This window comes from Diorhabda sublineata, chromosome 1 (assembly GCF_026230105.1).
Source record: "Diorhabda sublineata isolate icDioSubl1.1 chromosome 1, icDioSubl1.1, whole genome shotgun sequence".
NCBI lineage: Eukaryota > Metazoa > Arthropoda > Insecta > Coleoptera > Chrysomelidae > Diorhabda > Diorhabda sublineata.
This window is the reverse complement of record NC_079474.1, coordinates 28,083,886-28,107,749: the sequence shown is the minus strand read 5'-3', so window position 1 is coordinate 28,107,749 and position 23,864 is coordinate 28,083,886. Positions and strand designations below refer to the sequence as shown.

General features: G+C 31.9%; 1 protein-coding gene across 4 annotated transcripts in view; it reads left to right on the top strand.

The window, feature by feature from the left end:
- LOC130452815 (protein phosphatase 1 regulatory subunit 3B) overlaps positions 1-23,864 on the top strand; it is a 107,468-nt gene that overhangs the window by 889 nt on the left and 82,715 nt on the right. The window contains exon 1 of one of the 4 annotated variants that reach the window (XM_056792304.1): positions 10,561-12,159. The exons of 2 other annotated variants lie outside the window; for them this stretch is intronic. The gene's annotated coding sequence lies outside the window, so the exon portion shown is untranslated. Of the gene's footprint in view, positions 1-10,560; positions 12,160-12,210; positions 12,435-23,864 lie in introns of those variants that run through there. One more of the 4 variants, XM_056792312.1, reaches the window with a different exon arrangement.

Genomic DNA, 23,864 nt, shown 5'->3' with positions numbered 1-23,864 from the left:
ACCCGGCATTTTAAAAAGATAATATATTTTAGGTTTATTTATATATTAGTATCATTACTACTAGATTCTAGAGACCGTTCCTATCTTCAGTTTATTATTTTATTTATCATATTTACAACACCAGGTTTTATAGAATTTGAATATATATCAATTGTAATCAATGTTGCCATTTTTATGAATTGAATCATATAAAATTTGGCATGAGAATATAATCAATGTTATAAATTCCATTCGTCTTACCATTGATTCTATACTGAAACTATATTTAACTAATCAGTTCTAGAACCGTACATTGAAGAACTATCTTGGATTTGGACATTTAAATGCAAGGCTGTCAGATAAAATTTTTTTAAAATTTGCTGAATTCCCTATAAAATTTTTTCCTTCTGTTAGTGATGTTCGGGTTTATAAAAAGTATTCGAGTTCTGGTTATTAAATAAGGAGACTGCGCGACTAGAGGGCGCCTTAGACAGGTGGGGTAAAAAACAAGTAGTGCGTTGGGTATCTAGATATCTTGTCTATGCACGTCCCAAAACATGTTTCCGTCACTTGTGCAGTAGAGGTTTGAAACGAACGTGTTTTTTTTCTCGTGTCGAAAACCATGTATGCAACATATCAATGTCAAATTTGACACGAGGAATTACACGTGACAAAAGTCTGTGTGAAGTTGGTGCCAAAAAATCTGACTCCTGACTAGGTTAAAAAAGTTAGAAAAAGGTCTGCTATGAAAGGGACCCGATTTAAGTCGATAGAAGCGGTAAAGCAAAAAATGGCAGAGCTCTTAAGCTCCAGCACTACTTCGATCAATGGAAAAAACGTATGGAATGGTGAGTGGCGTGGAGTATATTGAAGGGGAGCATTATGTAGAATGATTTTAATAATAAAACCCTTTTCCGTAACCAGTATCATTATTTAATAGCCAGTCCTCGTATGTAATATTAATATACTAAAGACAATTTTTAAAAGCCGGCAACACACCGGTAATGACAAACTGGGCACTATTCAAAAAAACAATACAGTGGTCGGTTTAAATATTTTGCATTGGCACAAATCAAGTCGGTCAGTACTTTCTGGATGAAGGATTAATTAATACAAATTGTATATTACTGAAGTTAAGACATTTCTAAAGAACCGGTAACATACCGGTATTAACAAACTGGGTATAGTTCTTCCAATAACTATTGCAGAAGACGGTTATGCGAGGAAAATCAATATTTCATAAGTACGCATACCAAATTAAGAAATGAAAAATAATGTTTGCTCCCGTATAAAATTCAGTAAATATCTAACCAACCGCCAGTCCACGTGGACTCATCATCTCCACTGTTTACCAATGAAAACATTGAATCGTAAACATAAATGCATTTCTATTGGCCGAAGCTGTCGGAAGGCGTATGTACACAACTTTTGACAGTTTGCAACAGTGGATTTGTTTAGTGAGATTTATTTAATTCATGTCATATACAAATATATTTTTATAAAGACTGAAATAAGTCGAAACATCAATATTTATCTTTGTTTGAAAAATTATTTTAAAAAACTAAATTTAGAACAGAAGAGACCTAAAATCAAGAACATTTACTTAACCTCTATTTTCATTTCATTTCTGCTGGCTGTGAAAATAATGTCACTGAAGTTAACAGAACAATATGAGAAGACAGAAAAAACAATATGCGTAAAATCAAGTGCTATTTAAATGCTAATTACATGCATTATTGATTGTACTGCTAACTTAAAGAAGTTAGCAGAGTAATGCAAGTTAAATGTGTAAAATCAATAGATAATTGTAGTAGAATTCTCCCATAATCAAATGCTCCGTTGTTCAATGCTAGAAAAATTTGTAAAAAAAACTTTTCCTATTCTTGGACGTGTAATTATACAGGCCCCAACAAGGCCACACTTCCAAGAATAGGAAAAGTTTTTTTTTTACAAATTTTACAAGTTTAGCAAATAGTATTAAGTGCTTGGTCCTAGATCGCAATTATCCCTCCGGAACAAGCTCCTAGCATACAATGCTATAATTCAACCTCTCTGAACTTAAGGAACATCGCAATTATTGAACGGTTTCAATCCAATGTACTAAGAGCAATTACAAATTATCCTTGGTTTGTTCCAAACAGGGATATTTATCGCGTGTCCACAGTGAAACAAACTATGTACAGTTCAGTGAGAATTATATAAAACGACTAGAAAACATCCTAAAACCCTGGCAGTTAATCTTTTAATCAGTGTTAAGTTGTTAAGCAGATGGGCATTCAATAAATTTTGAAAAAAAAGAAGAAAATTCCAATCCAGGTTTGTTAAACGTCGCGGGTAGACAATATTTTTTCATCGATATTTATTTTACAAATTTATTTAATATAAGTTGTTATGTTGACACTGTATATATATTTTCTGTTTCTTATTAATAAATAAGTTGAGTGCGTTTAAAAATGTTGAGAAGAGAAAGGTGACATTCTTTATACTGTTTCTGAAAATTTTTTCTTTTATTCCTCATAAGAAATTTATATCATTCTTTCTAATTGACAATAATTGCAATTGTTATTCAATAATCACGACAAAAAGAAAACGCCGGTGTAAGTTTTTTTTCTTAGATTAGCAGTTATGAAAGATGTAATTTTACACAATTTATAATGTGTCAACATCGTTATTACTGATTTATGCTTGAAATGGTCTCTTTGGATGATAAATTATATCCATATGTTGCATCCGAGTCTATTTCAAACAAATTGCCATAAAAACCATGTTTACCTACTGTTTCGTCTCAAAATTACGAATAATGGTGCAAAGAATGTTGATAATTTAACCATTGATAACGGTTTCAATGGTTTATATTCAACTAATGTAAGCCTTATTTGCTATTACTTTACGATGAGTAGAAATTACTATTACAAATATTAGATTACCGAGAATTTAATGATAAAAATATATTTTTCAGAATATTTACATAGCGTAGTTGAAACTAGACATTTTAAAGTCTAGAACTTTTTGGAGTAGCCTTGAACATTGAACAAAATAGTAGTTTTATCACCTATAACAATGAACAGGTATTAAATAAATCCATTAATCAAATAATAATTTTAGAATATACCCTATCGTAAACAATGTACAGTTTACCAAGTAAATATTGGATTGTTGAACGAGCTAAAATTAGAATTTTCAGTAGAATAACACCATATGAAAATAAATTTTTCAAACATTATTGTCTTAAAATACTTCACTTGAATATTTTGTCTTTTATATTGTTATGAAATTTATTGATTTTGTATTATTGAACAGAATAATTCTGGTCATAGTACAAATAAAAAAAAAATAATCTCCTATCCAAAATACAATAACAGTTAATAAGCAAGCAATTACATAAAACTTATTGGCGACAAATACTTATTATTTCTTATTAAGAAAGTTAGAAATGCATACGAAAACTTCGGAAACATACAAATAACTACGTTTTCAAAGTATCACTCACCTTGGTTAATACATTTTTGGCATCACTTTTACGGGTTTGAATTTCTTCTATAATCATCAATAGTCTTAAATTAACAATTTACAGTATGAAAATATTATCCTCCTCCAGCACCTCTTTGAATTATAAGCACCCCGTCGACAATTTTAAATAAGAAAGAGGGTCGTGTGGCAGTGAAAAGGATTTTAATTCTCTGTTCAACAATATAATTTTTTTTAAATTTAGTACAATCATAACAGAAAATTGTGGAATTGATTCATACTCGTATTTTGTTTCTTAAGCATTGTTTAATGATCGAATAAGATTGATTACAAACTCTTGTGTTCACAACTACCCTGACTTCTCTTATACCTAAGGATGGAGGATGCAACCCTCACTTATTCTTTATCACAAAATTTTTGTAACGCTTCAGTGTTTTCTATAACAAACACTCAACACCCTCCTTGTAAACATATTACATTAGCTTATTATTAAAACACAATTTTCTTCTTCTAACTTTCAATAGAGATATTTACAAGTTTATCGGTTTGGTATTATTTTTTTGTTACTTTTTGATTGCCAAGCAATCAAACATAGCTGGAATATCCTATTGGTTCCCAAACTTTTTTGTTTCATAGACCAATTTGAAAATTTTGCTGGATCCGGTGGACCCCCTTGCTACTTGAGGGGTCATCCATATATTACATATATCACACATTAAGAGGGAGGGAGGAGTTAAAATTTTTGTGATGTCACATATCTACTATTAATAATTAATTGAATATAATTAAATATTGGACTATGTTGATTTTATTAGGTTATTTAATAAAAATATAAGTAAAAAATTAAAATAACTGTTTTCTCTCGATTATTTTTAAATATATTTATAAATTTAAAAATGTTTGACGTCACATCAGAAAGGGGAGATCATAAAATTGTGACAACCTATGATAAGGACGTAATTTATGAATGGCCTGTTACTACCAATTTCCAAATCTCGTAAAAGTGTAAACTTGCGTTGTGACTGAGTTTCATCGACGAATTTATAGTTTTCGAAAAAAAAAGGTTAGAATTGTTTGCTTGATAAGGTTAATTATCTGAAAATGAAATGAACTGAACAAATTTTCAATGAAAATAAAAAGGCGAAATTCGCCTATTGCCATCCAACTTTACTTTTTTGAAATCTACAGTTACTCACAGGACACAAACCAATCAATTCTTACACATTTTATTTGAAAAATTCCTAATAGGACTGGTAAAAATAAATTTAGTATATTTTCTTGTGTAGGTATTTATTCGAATATATAAATTATTACACTATTAATTCTTTTTAACAGTCGTAGTATAATCAAAATTAAACACTTATCATGTAATGTAACTTCTACAATGTTAATTACAAAAAATATAGAATTTTAATGAGAGGGATGTACTTGAAGAATAATTGACAGTAAATGATCAATATTTGTCTTGATTTTGGAAGGAATAGCCACAAATCTCCCCGTTCTGTGATATTCAATCTGCTACTTTTTTTGTTAATAAGTTTTGAACGGCTCTAAAACTTTTTTCAACAAGATGTGGCGAGGGAAACGCAATCAGAAGCTTTTGCAGAATCCCAACAGTCTAGAGTATTTTTGGGGTATTTCTACCTGCTACCATGGTGGTAATTCCTTCAGAATATCTTCAAATCTGATTTTGAAATCATCATACAGGGCAATCAAATGTTGAACGTATGTCTGAATATCTTTCCCAAGGCATTCTACCTACGATAGGACTTTTCTTTTCAATAATCTGGAAACAGCACTAATATCGATTCACTTTGCTTTATGAAATTTCCGAAACTGATGAGTAACGTTTATCCTTTACATTCGTATTTATATTGGTGAAAAATCAAATAAGTTCATGCAAGATTGCAAGTACATACACAACAAGCCGTATTAATTTGCATCTCTGAACGTTGTGGACGGGATGACGGCCGGCGTGGAAACGGCAAGTGTCGATGCGTTGTACTGAATATGGAAGTTTTTATAAGTAACAGTATTATCTGCTTATATTGATAGGAGAAGTCAAGCCAATCTTTTAGTTCTTGACTATCAAAACCAAATATATTTTCATGGACCCCCGCTTACGTTTGTGGATTCCCTTTTTTGCCACGCCCAACGTAGACCCCTGTGGACCCGTGGTGGAGTCGATGGTGTTAAATTTAACTTTGTTGATATATAATTTCTGTTGTTTATTTATTTTTCTTTAATCTTGTTTGGAAAATTTTTCAGTGTACAGGACCTTATATAAATCTACTTTTAGCATATAGGGTGTATGACTAGGTCATATGATCCTGTCGCATACTCCTGGTAGAAGCGTTTATTAAAAATATTTTAGTTCCTCAGGCACTGCCAATATAAAAACCGTTTCGAACCCAATAAGATCATTTATGTCGATATTGAGATCTCGAGCTGATTAAATAACCTACAAGCCCGAACATTATTCGCACCATTGAATCAAACAATTCCCTTGCCAAAAACACCCTTCCTACTATTTAGGTCACCTATTTTGCCAAAACTTAAGAGAAAACTTTTATGTAGAAGATTCACCATTAGGTAAAACCTGCTTCTAAATCCTAATTTTTCGATCATTAGTATTCGTATAGTATTTTTTTGCTCCTATTATTTCAGGCTATACTACACTACCCTCCTACAATCCTATCTTGACAGAGGAAGTTTTTCCTATATCAGCGTCATTCCTTGTAACTTCCATACTCCTTAAAAAAATGTCCCATCATCATCTCTCTCTCATAATTTAGTTATACAGTAGAAGTACCTATATCCAACACACTGTTCACACTACCACTACACCACTACAAAAATGCGTGTCCATCTGAGACTAATACTCTTGGGAGCTGCTGTCGAGACTGTTTCAAAAAAATGATCACACTCTCGAGGGTAAATATCTGAGATTGTCTCGCGGCTATCGGCGACTAGACTTGTGGAGATGTTCTCAAGTGTATATGTCGTTTCTTTACTAGTGGAGAGAAGCTCGCGAAATTCGAACTGCATTAAAATAGTGGGAGTGATTTTTTGGGAGTCGGTAAGAAAATATCATCAAATAAAAACTGGTCCTACAATATGAAATTAATGAAGTATTATGGAATACGAAGATGGTTGAATACATACATAATTTACGAAATCAGATATCTTAGTTTTATTTATGTGTGAAACTAGAAAAGACGAAAAAGAAAAGATTTAAATGCTTCGGTTTTTCTCAAAAAACTCCAAAATTCTTGAGAATTTTCAATTTGGAGCCACTGAATTAGAGCAGATCTGTCACTTAACATTTGCCTGCCGAACTAGTAGTGCAGCTGCAAGTTTTAGTTTAGACAAAATTTTACGTTTTTTAACTTATTAGCAGAAGCATAGTGGACACAGTTCTGAGAGAACTTTCAGAAAACGCACATGCATGTTTCCCTAGAGACACTCACGAGATAACCACACTAGATCATTTTTTATCAAATGGATAATTTGTTGAGAGTAACTCTCGACACAAGGCTCTCAAATGGACGCGCATCTTAACGGTCATTTCGATAACCATGAGATCGTCATCAGAGACTGAAGGTAAACTTTCAGTACATAAAATAGTTTTCTTATAGTGTTTATAAGTGTTTCTTATAAAAAACTATCAACTTTTCAATATATTTTAATTTGCATAATAGAAATTCAAATTTAATATTAGGTATACATATATACTTAGAGAGTTCTTTTCAATTTTTCTTGCACAAGCTATTAGAATATGTGTGGTCTTGACCGGCACAAGTAATATTGTTTACGGTTATAATGTATAAAAATTATTCATAATGCATATTATACAATTCACTCAAGTACTTCGTATTGAGATAGGCATGAGACAAGAGTTCGTAATAAATGTACTCGACGTCGTGCTAGCGGCCGTGACAAACATCATAGAGAAGAGCATCATTATTATATGCAAACAGTTAATGGTGACTGTAGTAATTGAATGGCGTTAAAATTCTTCATTTGTCGGCGTAAATAAGAAATACACATTGATTATTTGTTGAGAAATAGAAGGTAATAAACGGTCATTTATTTTGTTAATGAAATTGTATTTTACATGTAACGAACATGAAAAAACCCTACTAGTTGTAACGTTTACAGGGAAATGTAATTCAATATTTCTGACGGTATATAGTCGGGAGAATAGATTACACAAGTTTTATTTCATCATTATTTCCAGAACCTTATCATTGATAAATATTTTTGCAAGTAACTCGACTTGATATGGAAATTCCAAACTTTTACAAAAGTATGTCTAAGATATAATTTTTGATAAAAACTTTCAAGATATGCGTTCTCGAAGAACCAGCATACCGTCCACCACGCAATTTACAGCAAAGATAAAACCTGGAGCAGATTTTCAATGAAGAAAATTGTGTTAACCGTTGTTTCGCTTTCTTATACGACTCCGTACCTCACAATTTTATTGCGCAATATTACGAATTGTGACGTTTAGGGTTAATATTGAAGATTGCACAATGGTTGAACAAAAGTTTGAGTGAGTTTAATTTTTATTGCACCATATTGTTCCATTGCATTGTGTAGGGTCAACACAACTAAAGCAGCAGCTAAATGTTCCTTTACGCACAGTGCACGCGGGATCAACACTATTCTTCGACTAAACACGAAAACATTGCGCAGCAGATTGTTTATTGTGCAATTTAATTGATCGTTTGGATTCTAAGCGCCTTTCAATCTTATTGTACAAAAAAATATATTGTACAATATTATGTAGAGTTTAGGGGCCGCTTAAGGAACATTAGCAGAAAATAGGGGGCCGTTTTTTTTTCTACCTCCGATCGCTCCGTGCAGACGCTATGCGGGCAGAAGAAAGTGGGCATGCGCAGTAGACAATTGCGAAGTTCTCGCACTACACACTCCGCCAATGTTGACAGTCAGGTGTCAGTCGGCGTTGTGCTACAGCCACGTAAACATGTCCGCCATTATTGATGCTCCCGCCAAGTGTGAATTTCGAAATGTGATTCGTTTTCTTCAGGCTGAAGGCGATAGTGCTGCAGAAATCCTTCGGAAAATGAATCGTGTGTATGGGGAAAACTTCATGAGTATTGGTGTTGTGCGTAAATGGTGTCGAAAGTTTAAAGACGGCCGTAATGATGTGCATGATAAAGGGGGCCAAGAACGCAAATCTGTCGTTCCAGATAACCTGGTTCAACGAGTTGACAGAATGTTTAAAGAAAAACGCAGATTCACCATTACTGCTTTGTCTACGGAATTTCCAGAAGTTCCAAATTCTGTTTTGTACTCTATTGTTACTGAACGGTTAGGCTACATTAACGTCAACTTTCATTGAAGAGGGTATTGAAAAGCTTGTCCACAGATATGACAAATGTCTCAATATTTTGGTAATAAAATTATAGTTTCATGTGAACTTGTCTTTTATTTATAACCTATCGGAGGTTGAACAAAAAACGGCTCTCGCACCTAGGTTACCAATCCAGGAGGGCAAGTAAAATCTGTTCAACTGACTTCAGCGTATTGGTCATCACCATAATGACCCTTGGAGTATTTTATTTTCTTCACTCATGTTGCCGGGAGCAAGTGGAACATACCCCGATATAAAAACTCGAGGCAATCCGAATCTGAGCTTTGGTGTCAAACCGTTACGAAGCGACGAAAGAGCGTTTCACATTTTTATCCCCATCGACTCTGCTCCAAGTAACATTTATACGAATGTGTGGATTAGAAGATAAGACTTTTTCAATATTTTCACATCGCTTTTCTGAACGAGTAATTTTCATAGTCCCTTCGGTAACAATGAACTTATCCTATTGATAAATCCATACCTAGAAGTATTTTTGGAAGCCGTTTTACGGAATGGCTACGACTCTGTCGTGCCATTATTAATGTCAGGAATTGTATTAAAACATTTTTTGTAATTTTTAGAAATCTGATAATTAAGGCGAATGTGGACAATGTGGAAAGAAAACGGACTTGTGACACGGCACTTTGTCACGATAAAGAAGATAGCCGTAGGGAAATTTTCAGGTCTTTTTCTTCGTACATTGTTTCAGTAATCACACGGTATGTTTGAATATACGAGTTTGGTAATATTCATGTGGTTTTTCTGGCCGAAAAGTATCCCGACTTATCCACATTCTCAACTGATTCAGTTAAATCGCTTATAACAAAGTTAAATCTTTAACATAGATTTTATTATTTCATAAACTTGTTTGGTTAGGCTAGGTTTGGCAAGAAATGAAATTCAAATACTTAGGAAACGAGATTTCAGGATTTGGAGACGTAAGTAAGAGAGCAAACAACCAAAGCCTTAAGAATAGCAGCATGTTTAAACGAAACCATATGGCGAAATAAACATATCGGAATAGAGGCCAAATCGAGAATATACAAGGCCGCGGTTAGACCCATAATGACTTACACCGCAAAGCCACGGCCAGAAACGGCAAAAACCAAAAGAATGATGGAAACAGCAGAGATGAAAGTGCTACGCAAGATAGCCGGAAAAACCCTACTGGACAGGGAAAGAAGTGAAAACATCAGAAGATTGTGCAAAATAGATGACGTCAACGAATAGGTTCTATCAAGAAAGAAAGAATGGAACGAGCACATAAGTCGTACGGATAAAAACAGACTGGTGAAGATAGCGCGCGATAAATCCCCATTGGAGCGAAGGAGTACCGGACGACCTAGAAAAAGATGGAGCGACAACCTTAAAGCAGGATATGAGTTAAGGATGTCGAAGATAAAACAGGCGACTACGCGTAATACGAAGAAGAAGAAGAAGAAGAAACTTGTTTGGTTCTAGGTTTATTACAAACTGCTAATCTGGACTGCTCTTGCAATGGTTATTGAAAGCGTTTAATTTGTATTTTCTATGCACTCTCCGGTTATGCACGGTTCTGGTAACAGTACTTGCTATCAACCAAATATCGAAAAGACCGTCCCGGAAATGGTTCACAAACGATACCTAAGTCAGTTCAATTACAAAATAGAATCGTTTGTATAATTATAACTGCACGTAATCTCTATTGCGTAGAATCGTCACTGTACCAAGGTCGGTTTTATTGATGGGTTTGAACGAACCTTCTTTTTCAATTATGATTCAAAATTTAATATTGAGAATAAATTTTACTACCAACACTATTAATACGTTACCACTAAAGTGACTATAGTAGCAGACTGACAAGTCAAAATGGATACACTGTTTGCCTCAGATCTAATGGATGAACTATTTTACACCTCATACGTTGAGGTGTGATGTTTTCATACTGTTATTATTGTTATTTACTTTTACTTATATATGTTTAATCTGGTTTATTATTACTATGTTTTACTGTTGTTTTTACAAGACTAAGATTCTTTTTCTGATAAAAGCAAGTATACGGTGGTATATTCTACTTCTTATTTCGTGTCTCAAGACATCTGCCCTTATTTCTAATATTATCGACAATCGAGCATTCTTCTTCATGTTTCTTTAATTTCGTTGTTTTTTTTTTGGGATCCAAATATTCTCCCTTTAGAGTACTAGAAGCCAATTTATTTCTCGTTGGTTGATAATAATTGATATGTACGATGTTTGTTTGAATTATTTTTTTAGTAGTTTAGATCCAAAATATAAATTTTATAAAGCGATGGTTAAAAATTTCAACAAAGTAAAACCTTAATATTATAATTGAAATAAAACCAAAATAGTTCAAGATTAATGTTACTTATTTACTTTTATGTGAATAACTATAAGAGGGAAATGGTCAGCTAAATACCAGCAGAGCCTAGCCGGTATTGTAAGTTTTTGTGACGGTAGTAACGCAAATAGTTTGAAAATTTACTTTTATATTTCGAGCTTAAGCTAACTCTTTCCGATAAATGTCTTCTTCGTAGAGCTTGTAGTCTCAAAAATCAACTATCTGCAAGTGTAGTTGCCGACGACCGACCTTGCACTGACCTATCATATCCTCTGTTATCTCGCAACAACAATTGACTAATTAATTTTCTGTATAATGGTAACGTACATTTGACTAACATTCCTTGAAAAGTGTATTTATGTCAATTGGATTAGCAAGTCATTTACTCTAGTGGATCTATTTCTTAACTGAAGTCTGAGTTCAACTCCAATGCTTGTGGAATGTTAAGTCACCGCATTATATAAACAAGCCGATGAAGCAATCTTCATACACAGATTAGGAAACTAAAATAAATATACCTGTTTTTGTAGAGCAAGAAATAGTATTAGTTCAAGTTTTATCCGCTTATTTAAACGATTGCGTCTCTAAAATGTTATTTATTTATTTGTGTAAGGTATTCGACTGCAGTGTACATGATTTTAGAGCTAACATAATCCCCACTAGGCTACTGCGGACCGGATTTTAATGTAATCGATCTTTTTAAATAATCTGCTTTTAATGACCAACAGTCAACGTGGTAGAGGTAAAGACTTTAGTGCGCAATTTTGTATTTTAGGAATTAATATTTTCCCAGAAAATTTAACTGTTTAAAAAACCAAAAATGTAGATCAAACGATTTTGCCTTTTGGAAATGTTCCAAATTATACATTAAACGTTATAAATTAGTGAACCACATACTTTTGTTGGAGGTGACTTTTTCTAATCATCGCAAAAATATGTATAAAATCAAACGCAAAAAGAAGTTATGTATTCCAGCGGAATATAGTTTAAGGTTAGTTATTTAATTACCTTGAGTTTATTATTGATTAGGAAGTAATTACCTACTGGACATCCTTGATGTATAAATAAACTTATGAATGTAAAAAAATATGTAGTTTAATTTTATACGTGTTGAAGTGGCATTATTATCGGTTCACTCTACTCATACGACATATTTTAATAAATTTTTTTGAATCTCTTGAATAGTGGAACTTGTTTTCAAATGATGTTTACTAATACTAGTATGTGATTATACTTCCTTAATAATATAGAATTTGATACATCAAGGCAAGTATTAATATTTATGTCAAAAAGTAGCAGTAAATCTAAGTTAATTTGAAAAAATAAGACTTTAATAAGCAGAAATTAGTCTCATGAAAACAATGGAAATTTGTGAATATATTTTTTAGACGGCATTAACAACTTCTCCATTTCATAAATGGTAACAAGGCAGCACCATTTTTGTATTTTTCCGGGTTCCAAACATAATTTTTTCGAAATTTGACATATTAGAGGATTTACGTATATCGTTGAAAAAACTTCTCTATAAGAATTGATAATCTAATCAATATAAATATTTTTCGATTAAGTTAACCTACACAATTTAGATGTTTTCTGCTTATTATAAGTGTGTATATGAAATAATTTTCTATTCTATAAAAATTCAGAACAAATATTCCCGTACTTGTTTGGACCTCTTTAATTGAATCAAATATTAATTTCAAATTTGTATACTCTTCAAGATGATGGGTTTGCTGGCATTGCTGTTGATCGGTAAACTTATTAAGGTCCTTGATGCTTATTATATTGTTTTAAATTACAATAATTAATAGAAAAATTTTCGACTAAGGTCTAAAATAACAAAGGTTTAAATTGCAGTTTGAGAAAATATTTATATTTGCAAAAATATAAATTCTATCGACAGTAAACTAATATATATATATATATATATATATATATATATATATATATATATATATATATATTTCATATATTTTCCTATATGGTTTTTGCTTTGAAATTTCGTTTTCCAGAAAAAAAAACGAATGGGGTACAAGAAGGGCTCAGTTCACGTCTGGTACCCTGTTTAAACCAAAAGCCCTTAAAGGCAGGTACATTTTACTGTTCTATTTACGTTTTATAATTTAATATTCAGTTGTAGCAAGTTAACGAGATATAATAATGATTATTTTTAAACCTCAAAATTCGTATTCAAATAATCACAAATTTGTGTCAATAGTAGATATATTATTCACCAGTGTATAATAGAGGTTATTAACACGAGGTAAAGCTTACATAAATCACCGAGTATATTATGTCTCATTATACGCGAATAGAATACTAAACTTTATCCACGACTACAAATTATATGTGTTGAAGTTTCCTTGTGGGAAAATTTTGTTACATTTTTAGAACCACTATTATTTTATTCTAACAAATATACCATACGTTATATTATTGTTAATTTAAACATAGTACATAGTTTTCGAAAATTATAATAATCATATAATATTTCCATAATAATCAACACAAAATTTATGTGCTAGTTTAACAAATATTGGGTATCTAATCTTACAATATGATGCACATAATTTTACATAAAATATTAAAACACATAATAATGTTGACAGTTTTGAATCAAATTCATTTTGTTTCAAAAGCTATTTCAATTTATAAATTGATTCACAAATCATAGTACGTTAAGACACAGATATACGTCAAATACATTCATGTCGCTGACAGCTCAGTGTTGATGTTCCATACCTTCAAAAATAGAGCTCCCGGTTTCGAGTCGAAATTTTTTTACATGTACAGAACTCGATTGAAACTATTTAGTAGTGTTTTACGTGATAAAATCATAAAAACCGATTTTTTGTAACAAAACAATACAATAGCTAAATGAAGAAAGCATCTGACATCAGTGATTGATGATTTATCAATCACTGCCGTATTCAATGGTTATTATTAAGGTTGAGCAAGCAGACGTATAATGGGTACATTATTCAACAGTCGTGAATAAAAATATTTTTAATACGCTTCAATGTAAATTATCACGTTAACACTGATTGTCATTAATTAACAGTGTCACTTATACAAAAATCCTTTTATATACGACAAAAATCCATAAGAATAGAACATTCTGCTTTATAAAAAATGAAGTTAATTGATATGACCGTTATGACTCACTTCACCTTTTTGTACCTATGTGTTTACTACGTCCGTTATAATATTCACGTTTTTTTTTTTTTCATTCATTTGCATTCATAAAGAATTTAATTCCTTAATCCGCCAAAAAACGTGAAAAAAAGATCCGTAGCGGTTCCATTTTTCACGCTTTTGCGTTAAAAACGTGCCGTAACATGTCATTTTTTAACGCAATTATAAAATTATTTAATCCAAAAAACTACAGTGGGCATACATTTCGACGCTCTTCGACGTCTCTATTAGTGGATTCCGGTGATGATATAATTCAACTAAAGGAGCAAGGTGCGTGGAAATCCAACACAGTTGCCGAGGGTTAGTTACGTAGACGATTCAATAAAAAACAAAATGGATTCCGCAGTGAAAATTTTGACGGGAACAACTAGTTCGACTTCAATCAACATTGTAAATGTTCCTACGATCCTACCAACAATCCAATAAGTACTAATTCAACTGTAGACGGTGTTATTTCTTTGAACTCGTAAAATTTTGCCAATTCAAGTACCAATAGTTCTTCTTCACTTCAAATTAATAATGCTCAAAGTTGTACTTTTAATATTACTATTACAAAATAAAAATTGATAAAAGTTTTGTCGAATTTTTTTAAGTAGGACGGACGTAGGAAATTTTTTATATGAAACTCATGGGTAAAGTAACTTTTTTTTTTCACTTGTAGGAATTGGCGCACGAGCCTTCGTCAAAATATTTATCAACTCTGAAATCATCAGCAACTATTATTCAAATCATTTTGTGCTCATTTATTTTTTTGAATTTCTCTTATTTGGTTTCTGAAGAAGAATAAAATTCTCAGTATATATGGCTTGCTTCAATTATATTAGAAACTTTAGTTTACAACTTTTTTGTTTTTTTGTCGATATCGTAACATTTACATTGTTGTCAGATTTGTAAGGTGGTAAAAAAAGTTCAACCAAAGCGATGCATTAAGTTTAAACCAAACCAGGACATAGAAAAAGGCATGAAATAAAAACCAATGAGTGTCATGTTAGAAGATGATAATTTTATATATTACGCAAATATTTCTAATAAGAATTTTAAATTAATAAGGTTGTCACATTTCGATAGACTTGTTTGTTGACACATTGATAGGAAAATGTTACCATTGAAACTATACAAAGTTTTTATTATTTGAATGAGGCCATGTAATAAAAAAAAACAGCAATTCATTATCGTACATTCGAAATACTAAGCTAAATCATGATCGTAATCTCTCACTAAGAGAGAATTTTTGGATATTCCACCCCGACGGGGGTTAAATAAGGTATTAAAAATATGAATACATAAACTAGATTTACGAATACCTACTGGTCAGTTTATACATCCGAAAAATTAACATCATAATAATCTAAATATGTTATTATTTTTCTTAAAACTCATTAAATTTTCAAAAACATCCACATTCTATCAATTGAATACATTTATCAAACTTAAAATTAAAGAAAAAAATGACGTATCTATTTCGGAAAATAATATAGAATTTTTATGAATATTATTACATTCTTAACATCTCTAATGGATTTTTCCGGCGCCCGAAAAGCGTCGTTTTACCTCTTTATTTTTATAGACGCCTGGTGACGTTAGCGCCACCCGCGTGAAAGCTGTTGAATTGCTCCGTTGAACCCGGAAGTACACTGTCATCGAACCAATGGCAAAATTTTTATTTGGAATTATACTGTCTAATTAAAACGAATAACTCAATGCAATACGTGTAAAATTTTGTTGTGAAAACAAAATATAATTTTTCCTACGACTACTTATAAAAATGATAGATTTTACACTCATTTTTACCTAAGAAAGTAGCTTATTTCACACATGTACTAAAAAATAACAAAACAAACATGTAATGAAATGCTTGAAATTATCCGAGAAAAAAAAGATGATTGAAATACGGGGATAGCAAAAGAGGTTGATATAGATCCCTTGGGGTTGAAATCGGTTTTCCAGTAATCAACATAACAAAACTTGATTGTGGGAGTTGACAAGGTCTTAAAAGCGACTTCTTTAATTAGTTTTTATTTGGAATTTTCAAAATAATGTATTAGTTGTGTACGTATATAAACTTATACGAGATACAAATAGATACAAAATCGTTCAAACACATATTTCTAGAAAATGAGAAAATCAACACGGGGTTTGTGAAGTTATTGTAGAGAAATAAACAGTGTTTTTTTGTTTCACTAGAGAGTTTAATTTCTCAATTTTAAGGGCTCATATATCATTATCATGTGTTATATCTAGAACATAAACAAAAATAATTATTTCAATAAAATAATAGAAATAATAGGGCAATTTTTGTGGTTTTGTTTGAAAAATGACCTTCATATAGGAAAAATTTTCCTCTGCAGAGCTAGGATTTGAATGATTTTTTGATATTACGTGATTTCTTTTGGCGCGGTACTCGATTAGTATGTTTATGTGTAAATTTAGATGTTTTAAGAGAGAATGAATTATAACAAAACAATATAGCTCTATGCGCTGTTGGGTATATGGACTAGGCGAAAAGGCCGACAAACTTGCGGCTTTATTACTCCCAATCATCGGATATTTCACTGATGAATAGGTTTTACCAAGTTTCAAGAAAACTAAAGAACACAGGATCAATAATGAGAACACTTAAAGTATATGACTAGTTAGCGGAATGTTTAGACTATTGAAACTACTCATAGTTGTCAAGTTTTGGTTTGAGTCTATTTAGTTTTGAAATGTCTGCCGGTTATACAATAAAAAATTATTTGTATTTGATATTTACCTCTACAACATCATAATTTTATTTACAACAAACGATTATTACGTGGAAATCATTCGGTTGAATATATTAGGTTGACCCTAACCTAATTTTGTCTACATTTAGAAGATCAGTTATGTTATTAATGAATTATCATCTCAATGCTATTTTATTACACTGACAGAAATTATTTATAACGTTTTACGAATTAACTCAAGGCGACCATCAGTAACGAACAGCTGTAGATATTTACAAGGTGGAAAAATAACGTTGACCTGTTTTCTATTTTTCAACTAACTCGAATAAACTATGTTAGGATACAATCATCATGAATCCTGCGATACATCTTGTAAGTTTCTCAACTTATCTTTTGTATATTACATATACTTATATATATTATATATATTTATATATTAAATAAATCATATAGTATATATGTCCAGTTGTACAAAAGAATAACTTTTCTAACTTTTCTAACTTTACTAAGTTACTTTACTGTAAGTTAGGGAGCATAAAGTAAACGGAGAAAATAGTGGAGACGAAGCACTTTCAGATTTATATTCAAGTAATTTATTCTCGGTTTTTAAATGTACGTTAAATTTAAACATTTATAATTTTCGCCACCAATACAGTACGAACCAAAGCTTTTGAAAAAAATCTGTGACTGACTGTCTATAAAAGTTAATACAAAACAATTATAATTGAGTTATAAATGTTACTACTAGAATACTAAGATGGTCTCAGAACTTTAAGATTCTGTTTTGTTAGGTACATACTATAAATTTATGACGACTAAATTTAATTTTGAGCTCTGAAAATAAATAGGTGATTTGTGACATTTTCAACTGTATCTTATTTTCCTGACTAAGTTTTAAAAGCCTGTTGACATTTCCGGGTTCTAGGCTCTAAAAGACATATAATATCTAGTATTAATTAATAGGAGTATGAATAAAAGATGGAAATAGGAATTAAAAGATGGGATTATCACAGTAGTAAGGAAAATCGAGCTGTTAGAGATGTTACAAAATGTATTATCCTCCGAATTTATGAAAGCTGAGGGTAAAAAACAAAGGCGACCCATTTGAAATAACAAAATTCGCTCTATTTCCAAAAAAACGAACCTCCATTCCAAGCCGTCCAAATTACCCACAAGCTCGAGTTACACCAATGAATAAAATAGCTCCCTTGTCAAAATCGCCATTGTCACTCCTACTAATAGATGGTTGTATAATTTTCTCAAAGCCCAAGAGGAAACTTTCACCATCGTCTTTCCTAAATCCTACCTTTTCGATCGTCGAAAAATTTTCTCTGCATCAGAGCCAAACTTAAAATATTTCTCATCCCACAAGAATAATGCCCCTATTCCATTCACAAAAAATCCAACGAAACTCTCTCTCTACATTGAAAAACGAAATATCGGGAAGGGGTCATCCATAAATTACATCACATGAATTTCATGATTTTTTCCCCTCCCCCACGTCCTTGTTACAGCTGGTCCAATTTGAGACTCCCCCCGATTCGTTTTCGTTGGAGTTGCTAATGTCGGGAACATTAGTTGTGTCAACATCTTTTTCATCCAACCATACAACATCATCGTTATAATCTACATAAAGAAGTTTTCTGGCACGTCTAGCAGCAATTCTTTGAGGACGAAACTTCGCGACAAGTAAAAATTCTTGTTGCCTCTTATATAATTGCTTGTGTCGATTAGTGGCTTTGTATGATGCAAAATATGGTTTTTTGAGTATCTCAAAATTCAAATCAAACAGAAAATATGATATAAATCATGCTTAAATGCAAGTAGCTAAGTAATGCGATCCATAATTAAAGCTCAAAAGACTATAATTATAATTTGTTATTGATAAAACAGTAGCAGTGACAATAATCAAAACTTGTTATGCTTAACAAAAAGTAGCAGAGACAATATTTAATAAACTGATAACTTTACATGAAATGAATATCGCGGGATCCCAAAATATGATATATTTTTAGAATAATTGTCTCGTTTCCACAAGCTATAAATAATTGTTTTTCATGTATTATTAACCTTGGTATCCTATGCTTTTATTCATTCATATTAGATAGATGAGTTTCAGCAAGTAACTTCTAAATCGCATTCAAAATCAATTTATTCAAGTTATATATTTTTTTAAATTTAATTTACTTGACTATTATATTTTGATAAGCTTTCCGCACTTTTTCGAAATTGGCTATAAATATACGAACAACATGTAAACCGGAGAATTTATTTATCTACGCGGAGATCCAGAAGAAATATAGCCCTATTAAATTGTAGTAGAAATGGACAATCTAACAACTACGGAATGCGGAAGGCTGAACAGACAAATAAGAAATATAACATCGGCAGAACACCTCATCATAGAGAATAATAATGCAAATCAGCCACAAGATATTCAAGAAAAGGAAGAACATAATTAACAGCTACCCATCAAAGTGAGAGTAAAGCACTAATAAAATGAAATTGTTAATAACATACCGAGGATTAATTTGTGGTAACTATACTAACTGACACAAAAAGTTATTTACTATAAACCGTTAGTAATAAGTTGTTGAAACTAAATCAGCTTAAACTATCTGTTATTAAAGTTTCTATTTACTAAAAAACATGAAAAGGGCACAAATTAAATGATCAAAATTATAGCAATTTTACTGAATTCGTAGTAGTGTCTTGATATTGATAATATTGATAAAGATCCTGTTGTTTCTAAAGATTCAGAAACAAGTCTGCTGGGTGGTTCAATTGAAGAATGACTTTTTAATAAAAAATATATTATTTTTCATCTCTTCCAACCTCAAACACTTAGTTAAGCAAATTTCCAACATCCAAAGCATTTGACCATAATCAAGCAATCGCTGAACCCATCTTACTGCGAAACTTCAGCTATGTAAAATCGAACCATAATATACGAGATAATATTAATATCCAGTTTTCACCTCTATGAGTGGGAATAGCTCCAACGTCTTCTAAAGAAGTTTCAACTACACCAGTGATTACCAAAGTGGTCCAGTGCACCTCTGGACTCCACTCCGCCATTTCTCTATCTCGTTCCCGTATTTTTGAGAGGTGTAAGCGCTTTAGTGAAGGCCGAGAGAGCAAATCAAAATTCAAGTCAATGTTGATCGTTTTTATTGTTTGTATTGTTGATCGACATTAACGGTATCATGATGACTGAATGGCTTCCAGAGGGTCAGACTGTCAATAAGACTTACTATTTGTTAGTTTTGGCAAGACTCTGAAAATGAGTTCGTAAAAAACAGCCCGATTTTGCACCAGGACAACGCACCTGCTCGTAAGGCGCTATCTGTAAAGCAGTGTTTGGCCAGTAAGCGTACTCCAGTGCTCTAACATCTGCCGTATTCACCAGATTTGGCACCGTCCGACTTTTTTGTTTCAGAAGATAAAATCTGCTCTGCTTCGAAAGCGACCCGATTTGAGTCGATGGCAGCGGTAAAGCAAAAAACGGCAGAGCTCTCAAAGGCCCTCACCAAAGAAGACTTTCAGCACTGCTTCGATCAATGGAAAAAACGTATGTGGCGTGTGTGGCGAGGGGTGGGGAGTATATTGAAGGGTAGCATTCGAATATAGAATAATTTTCAGAATAAAACCCTTTTTCGTAACCAGCCAAACTTCGTACTTGAATTTCCATAGCTAGATTTGATTTCTTGAAATTACTAGTAATAAGTAGTTTACGAGGAAACTGATCTGAATTACACGAACCAAATAGCAGCGGTAGCTAGTTTGGTTATCACTTCGGCTTAGAGACTCCGAAAAAGAGGTTGTTGCACCGCTCTGATGAGATGCAATAACATAGGAACTAGTCAGCGACTGGCGATGTCCACTAGCAAAATTGTTGTAGGATTCGGTACTATTATTAAATTCTTATAGTAGAACACTTTTTCCCCGATTTAAGATTATTAGCAGCACACCTTTGTAGAGAGTAGTCTGAATTTATTTTCATATATACCTTCAACTTTAGCATAAAAAAGGATACTTTTTCTAATTATTGCTATTTGATATTAAAACAAAAACTTTGTTAATCCTTATTTCTTTTTGATTTGGTTATATTATGTACATTTTTTGAATGCGCAGTCCAATACTATTACACAAAATCTCAAGGTGTATAAAACACTTCATGAAACGTGTTCTCCGTCTACATCAGATCGTTTCAAGGTAGAAATCAACTTATCTATTATTATCTAATTATAATATGGAGTAATTTTATGAAAACTTTTAAACTTATGAAAAATGGCAGCTTTTAAAATAATATGATACGCTATGACTTGTTTAACTTAACAAAATCGCATGCTATCTGAAAGTTTCTCATGCGAGGTAATTGAAGAAGACATTCATTAGATGTTTTATAATGAGTTATTCACGAGTTATACCGTAATTCATTTAAACATTTTTAACAAATACGTTGTGGGTTATCTAGGAAATCATTAGAATGAAAATAATACAATTCAATTACGTACAAGCTTAATAGATAAAAAATCTAGATTCAGATTAATTACTATAAGCTATAAATTTGAAAACTGTACTTTAAGTTTTTGTGTGTGTTTCTCTATATAGTTTTTAGTTAACATGGTTTTTGTTTGCTTATTAAAATCATTGGCTAAGAATTCAATGAGATTGGAAATACAAATATCCAATTTAATAGTTTATTTTATTGAAATAAAAACAATCCTCTACGAATATTTAGAATACAACTGCAGATAGTGTATTGGTTGTAGCCTCTGTCAACTATTGGAGCTATTTTTAGATTATGATGAAATTGCAGCATTTTTTTAGACAATGAACGATGCATTTCGAGAAGAACACAGCTTCCGGTTGTCTTGTTAGTTTCTTAAATTGTCTACTCTCCTTTCTATTTCCCTGGTTTCAAAGAAACTGTCCGGTTTTCATTTGATTTATGTTCCCGTTGCAGTATGTTGTAGTAGTCTCTAGAATAAGATTTTAAGCCGCTATTACCTGTAATTAATTCACAGATTTTTGTGAACGACTCTCGCTCCAGGTAAGTGGAAGCGCAAGAGAGAAGATGCACGTATTGTTACGTGCGATGAATAAGGACACTTATATAGTTTATGTGCAGTTTGAGCATTTCGTATTTTACAAAAGGTGAGCACGCCACTTTGACTCGTTTACGAAAGGTGAACACTTTGTTTTCAATTTATTAAAGGTTTAGTGTTTATATTTGTGCTTTCTGAAAATGAAGACGTGTTTTTTGTGCCACGAGGGTGGAAAATTAACCGATTTCAATAGTGAATCATTTAAACAGTGTGAGTTTATATCGTTGTTTCGTAAAAAGAAAAACTATAAATACAGCGACACAACCTTCAATAGTGATATTATGGAAACACATGGTTATCATCTACCATGTTACAAGAAATTTAACGTTTTTTTAAAAAAAAAAGGATAAAAATTAATACGAAGACATCTTATTAGCATCGTAAGAATTAGCTTAAAACGATCAGCAACAAAATATAGAAGAAAGTATAGAAATAGAATTCCGATGATGTTGATAGGGACACAGACGATGAAGAAGAAAACTAAAAGATGTATTTAATTATAAGATTTGCATTTAGAAAAAGCCTAACGTCCGACAAATAACTTTACTTTTTCAGTAAAAAATAATATTCTTAAAATTAATAATAAAAGCAAATGTAGTTCTTAATGAAATAAAAACAAAAATCTAAGTATCTCTGAACATAGAAAAAACAAATAGAAAAACTCCAATTTTCTCTAAAGATTCTGTAGAAAACTTTTTCAATGGAAAATTGGTCTTTACCCAAGCGATGAAAATTGCAATTAGGCCCAAAATTTGTGTTTAAGCATAATAAATAAATAATTAATAAATAATAAATGAAAGAATATCAAAACTTTATACTATTGTTAACAACACGTAACAATGCGTGCATCTTCTCTCTTGCGCTTCCACTCAAAGCGAGAGCCGTTCACAAAAATCATGGCAACCTCTGTTTGCAGCCATTGTGCAACTGGCAACCATGGATTTTCATGTTCAATGTATATTAAAACTTTAATTTTGCATCAAAATTTAAAAAAAAACCGGCGAATGCAGTTAATTAACAATAATATACCTGTTTACACCTGGCAACCCTAATGCTGAGCCGACTGAAAGCAGGCAACCATTTTTATTTTGATTTGTGACATCATTTTCTTTCGAATGCTGTAAGATTGACTGAAAAAACATATAGCTGCAAGTCATATTAGTATATTAATGACATTAAAATTAATTACAGGTAATTGCGGCTAATTTTTACAAGACAACCTATCCTTAATTCAAAGTGTGTAACTTTTTTGGTAGATTTTTATTGGAGGAAACGAGGACGAAAATTTGAAAAATAACATTTTTTGAAACGATTGAAGAAGCCAATAATGGACAGTATTTGCCAACATAAAAATTTTAAACATGTACTCCAGCAACATGTAAAAATACTGGAAAAACATTTCTAGTTCGAATCAGCTTAAGTTTGACCAACAAAGGAACAAGTTGAAATATTTATGAGGGACGCCCCAAACAAAGACTATTTACTGGTGAAAGTTATCGCATTAATTGGCATTGCCGGGGGTTGTGAAAGGGAAGACATTTATAATTTAGAAGTAGACGATGTAGATGATACTGCTTCTCAGGTAGTGGTTCATATTAATCACACAAAAACAAATGTTCGACAGGCTTTTACTGTGATCAACAGCAATGCGGTGCAATATTTGGATGTGTTCAGAGAATATAAAA